This window comes from Echinops telfairi, unplaced genomic scaffold (assembly GCF_000313985.2).
Source record: "Echinops telfairi isolate 266 unplaced genomic scaffold, ASM31398v2 ScPeMD7_15;HRSCAF=58, whole genome shotgun sequence".
NCBI lineage: Eukaryota > Metazoa > Chordata > Mammalia > Afrosoricida > Tenrecidae > Echinops > Echinops telfairi.
In genome coordinates, this window is record NW_022103912.1 from 4,121,068 (window position 1) to 4,126,368 (window position 5,301).

At 43.5% G+C, this 5,301-nt stretch overlaps 1 protein-coding gene across 2 annotated transcripts in view; it reads right to left on the reverse strand.

Moving 5' to 3' along the window:
* INSIG2 (insulin induced gene 2) overlaps positions 1–5,033 on the reverse strand; it is a 29,083-nt gene extending 24,050 nt beyond the window's left edge. The window contains exon 1 of one of the 2 annotated variants that reach the window (XM_045287433.1): positions 4,988–5,033. The gene's annotated coding sequence lies outside the window, so the exon portion shown is untranslated. Of the gene's footprint in view, positions 1–4,623; positions 4,676–4,987 lie in introns of those variants that run through there. The other variant, XM_004711888.2, reaches the window with a different exon arrangement.
* Positions 5,034–5,301: the final 268 nt, after the last annotated feature.

Consider the following 5,301-nt stretch of genomic DNA (forward strand, 5'->3'; position numbering starts at 1 on the left):
GGGGGGGGGGTAAATACTAACAGCCAAGTATCATACTGTGTAAAATCAACAGTTGATCCTTCAAGTCCCAAACTCAGTACACACAATAGGCTTCCCACTGTGTTTCCAAAGTAGGAATGAGTATACATTTTAAATTATTCCACTTGCTCCATTAACTCATTTGTTTCTGTATGTAAATTTCTCCCAAAAGGGTTAAGTGGAAAAGGATATTTTATAGTGAATAGTATTTTTAAATAAAGCAAGAAAGTTTAAAGGCCATTTCATTGTTTCATACTCTAGTAATCACCCAACAATGTTTGCTAAAGGGCACTGGCATTTGGGGCAGGCCAATTTCATGTTGAACATTTTCCAGAGTGGAATTCCATCCACTAAATGCTAGCACACACACACACACACACACACACACACACTACTGTAACAACCAAAAATGTCTTCACATATTTCCAAATGTCCCCAGGGAAACATTGTCCTCCCACTGTGAGCCACTGATTGCCGGAGACTTCTGTCCTCATTCTATTTCAAGGCTTCTAGTGGTTTTTAAACTGCTTATTTATACTATCCTGCCACAAATGTTTATTCAACCTTTCCTGGTAATGCATATCTACATTCCCTACGTCAACCCAAAAGTTTTTCTTTAAAAATAACAGAGCGTTTGATGTTTCCCTGAATGAGACCCAAAAAGCGGATTATAACTATGTCATAAGACAATGGTATATAATTACTGTAGATAAAAATAAGACCTAAAATGATTTAGAATCACAGTCTACTAAAATTAAAGACACAGAAAGGAACTAAGAAATCATTCATTCTAGTGGCCATGTGAAATATGGCAAAAAAATAAATAAAAATTGCATATATGTGCATTTTTCTGGGAAGAGTTATATGCATTATATTGAGTACACAAAGTCTATGATCCAAAAGAAATTACGAGCACGTGCTTAATCAACAGTTCTACATTTTACCAAAAGGCAGATGAGCCCCCAAATGATCCAGTGTATTGGCAAGATCAAGCTGAGTACTGGATCTTACGAGCACAGACATGTACCATAAACTCCTGGAAATAACCAGACTCATCAATGGGACAAAACTCCTCCCCACAAGACCACTCACCCTGCTATGGAGTGCCTAAAAGAGTATGACTATTATACGGGTGGTAATGCATTGGGCTGCGATCTGCATGGCCAGCAGTTTGAAACCAGCAGCAGCTCTGTGGGAGAAAGCGTGGGCTTTCTACTCCCGTAAACAGTCACGGTTCTCAGAAGCCCAAGGGGCTGGCTGTGAGTCAGCACTGACTTCATGGCAGTGAGCGTGTGAAGTAACGCCATGGGGAAGTGGGTTGTTTTCATGGGAAAGCTTTAGTGAATAAATATCTTCTCGTTTTAACTTGTCTTTAAATTTCATTTTCTGATTATGTATTAAAAGGGCATCTTCTCTAAAAGGGCGTCTATTTAGTTTTAAATACTACTCTCATACCAATGATGTATTTGATTCTCCAAAATTAAAAACAAAACCAAAAAACCTGTATTTGGGATTTTTCAATTACTTGAAAAATAATGTGCAAATTGGAGGTCTCTGGTATCAAAATACTTTTAAAAAGATTAATAGCTCAATAAATCCCAACCAAAAAAGCCATATTGAGTAGGCAGGTATTATATTTTAAATCACCATTTTATACAATAAAACGTTGTCTAACATCATAGTATCATAAAACTATAGCCAGGGAGCACCGGGACAAAAAAACAAAATGTTCTGGCTCCCGGGGTTCTTTCCAGTTCACGTTTTGCCTCGTCTACAAACGCTACATGAAAACAATGACCGCTGCACGAGAAGAAGTCCTTAATTAAAGTCATGTTCATCAACACCCAAACCCTTTGGAAAAAACAAACACAAAACCGCCGTCGAGTTTATGCCAACCTACAGCATCACTAAATAGGTTTGTGAGACTGTGAATTTTTAATAGAGAAAACGCCTTCATTTTCTCTCGGAGGGGATGGTGGGTTTGAAAGGGCAAATTGTAGCTAGCAGTCTCATGCCTAGCCCAGATTACCAGGGCTCCTTGATAAACTATACAAACGCAAATAATCGTTGCCATCAAGTTGGTGCCAACCCATAGTGACCTTACAGAACAGGGTAGAACTGCCCTTGAGAGTTTCCAAGACTGTAACTGTTTACAGGGGTAGAAAACACCTTTCTCTAGGGAGTGGCTGGTCGTCTCAAACTGCTCACCTTGAAGTTAGCAACCCAACTCCAAATAAAGTATAGTACTGTTAAAACTAATGCCTTTTTCCCCAATAATTTACAGAGGAAAAACTTTCCACAGAACCTTAAGTTTATCTCAAGCCTGACCTAAAATTTCTGAAAAATACAAAACTGACTACATTAAAATGTGTGTCTAACCTACAAATGGTACCTTACTTGTTCTATTTGTACTAACTGTTCAAACAGTTTGAGTAGATCAATGATTAAATCATCATCAATACTGAGAAAACATTCCATGTGCATGACTGCTGATTAATAAACTAATATTATCACTCTTAGGTAAATAAAATAGGGTTAGAAGTGATCCTAAGTTTTACAAAAATGATACTCAAAGTTTATTACTGAAGCAACTTTTAGGCAATGGGCTTTCGAAAGCAGAAAAACTTCCCAGTGGTAACCTTTTTTTTAAAAGAGGAGGGAAGTGTTGCATTCGAACAATTTTAATACCAGTACAGCCCCAAAATCAAGATCATTCATCTTCAAATGTTAGCAATAACAGAATTATGTTTGCTCCTTCAAATTACCCTGACTGTTCATGTATTACTACCTCACATCTTTTTCATCATCTGCTCTTTAAATTAGAAGGGCATTCTTGAAATAATATAAGCATAACATTAAAATAGACACACTTAAATCAATGAAACAGTTTAATCTTCTCTAAATAAAAGCACAGGATGCCAGGTGGCACCGAAGTGAACGCACTTGACTGCCATGCTAAAGGTCAGCAGTTAGAATATGACCTCAGAAATCCTATGGGGTCCTTCCTATAGGGTCCCGAGGACTTAGAATGGGCTTGAGAACAGATTTGGGTTGGGGTAAATAAAAGCCTATACATGTGAATCTTAGCTGTATTAGGTATTGCTGAGTGCATTCCAACTTGTAGCATTCCAAATATGTAAGACAAAGTCTTGTCCTCCTTGCTTCCAAGGAGGTATTTTGGCTGTACTTCTTGCAAGACAGACTTACTCCTTCTTCTGGTGGTATGTATTATAATCAACATTCTTCACCAACACCAAATTCGAAGACACCAATTCTTTTGGTCTTTCTGCCTTATTCATTAGCCAACTTTTGTATGCATAGGAGGTGAATGAAAATATCATGGCTTGGGTAGGCACACCTTAGTGTCTCCATGGTGACAGCTTTAAAACACATTAAAGAGGTCTTGCGCAGCAGATTTGTTCAATGCAATACGCCATTTGATAGTTTGATTGCCAGTTCAAGGGAGTAAATTCCAATTAAAATGAAATCCTTGACAATTTCAATATTTTCTCTGGTTCTTATGATGTTGCTTATAGGCTAAGGCCACTTAAAACGTTCAAAAAGGGGAAAAAAATTGCCTGGTAGACATTGCAACTCCACACAGAAATCATTAAGAAAGCAGTATTTACATTCTATTATTGCTTATATGTATCAAAGTGCAGTCCCTAAAAATGTTACTCCATCATTTGGAAATACTTTGCTGATAACTATTTGGTGTTGGATTTAATTTTCTAAAAAGTATTTATCCTTTCCTTTGCTGTAAGACCATCTGTAAAAGCATCCGTTGTCGCCATAAAAAGAACCAAGCTCTTTAACAAATGTTTGTGATCCCGGCTTGGTCACCTGCGTACATTCTGAGAACCACTGAACACAATATGCCCAAAGAAAGAATTAACAGGGAAAACAAGATGATTACATGGATAGTCCCCCCACCCCCACCCCGTGGGGCCCCTACATCAATTTTTCTTCAGTGGTTCACTAACGGGGTCTAAACCAAAAGCAGAATGTCTTCAGTCACTGCTTCCCTGCCTGTGTTCTTTCCATAGCTAGAATGGAAGCCTACCTTCTTGCCTGCAATTTTCAGCTCTGCTGCAATACTGATCTGGGCCAGTGTCAGAAGCCCTGCCGTCAAAGCTATCCACTGCTTCCGAAAGGATCTCATCAATTCCACAAAGAGCAAACGCTCCACATTATCGTCCCCTACATGATCCAGCTAAGACCATATTTCAACAACTTTTTCTCAACCCTAACTGGACATATAGGCCCTTATCACATAAGTTTTGATACCCGCCCCCCCAACACACACACACACAGACACACACCCGATACCCACACTCCTTTCGTTCTCCACTGTCAATCCCTGCTAATCCACGGCAAAATCTCAGTAATGACCATCCATCAACAACGTCTCAGGCCAGGCTAGAGTTCTCTTTGTCTTTCCTACACACCTGCCACCCAGGTATGCCATTCTAATCCAAGATGCCCAAGTCCCACCCCTGGGTTCCCGGTCAACATACCTTTAGGTGGATTCCAAACAGGCTCCACCAAAGCTACCTTTGGGGTCCCTTCCAGTCCCAACCCTGCGTCTCCCCCTAGACGACTCACCTCCCACGTCCCGAGGGCTCTCTGTCTGACAGTTCGTGGACCTCCGCCTCCCATCGGACCTCCAGGGTCGCTCTCTCCGTCCTTCAACTTGATCCCCGCGGGGGCCCCGAGCCTCGGGCTCTCCGGGACCTGGCCTGGACCCCGCCGTCCCTGGCCTGACCTCGACGTCCCCTCTCCAGGTAACCGGGGGCCCCCTCGCCCTGCAGGCCCCAGCGCTCGTCCTCAGCCCCATCGGTGGTCCTGGCTCCCCGCGCCGGCCACCAGTCTCCCCAGCTGGCAAAAGCCCCAGCACCTCCTCTGGGAACCCCCTTCCGCTTCCCTCAACCTCCAGCCACCTGCCTTTCGCCAAGGTACCCCAACTCACCCCCGCCTCCGCCATCTTCTGGGACCAGCCCCGCCCCCCCGACTCCGCTCCTTCCTCCTCCCGTCCGGCGGCCGTGCCAGAGCTTCACTGCGACCGCGCTCTCGGGCTCGGGGAGCACGAGCTTCCGGTTCCTGCCGGCGCCAGCCGGCCGGTCCGCGGGTCGGGGCAGAGGCGTTTCCGGTGTCCGCAAGCCAGGCAACCCGGGATTGTGACGAGGGCGCCACCCCAGTGGGCGGCGGAGCTCGCGCAGCTACACACGTACGGACCCTGTCCAGCCGTGGCCGATGGCACTGCGTGCAGCTCGGCCCCGAGAA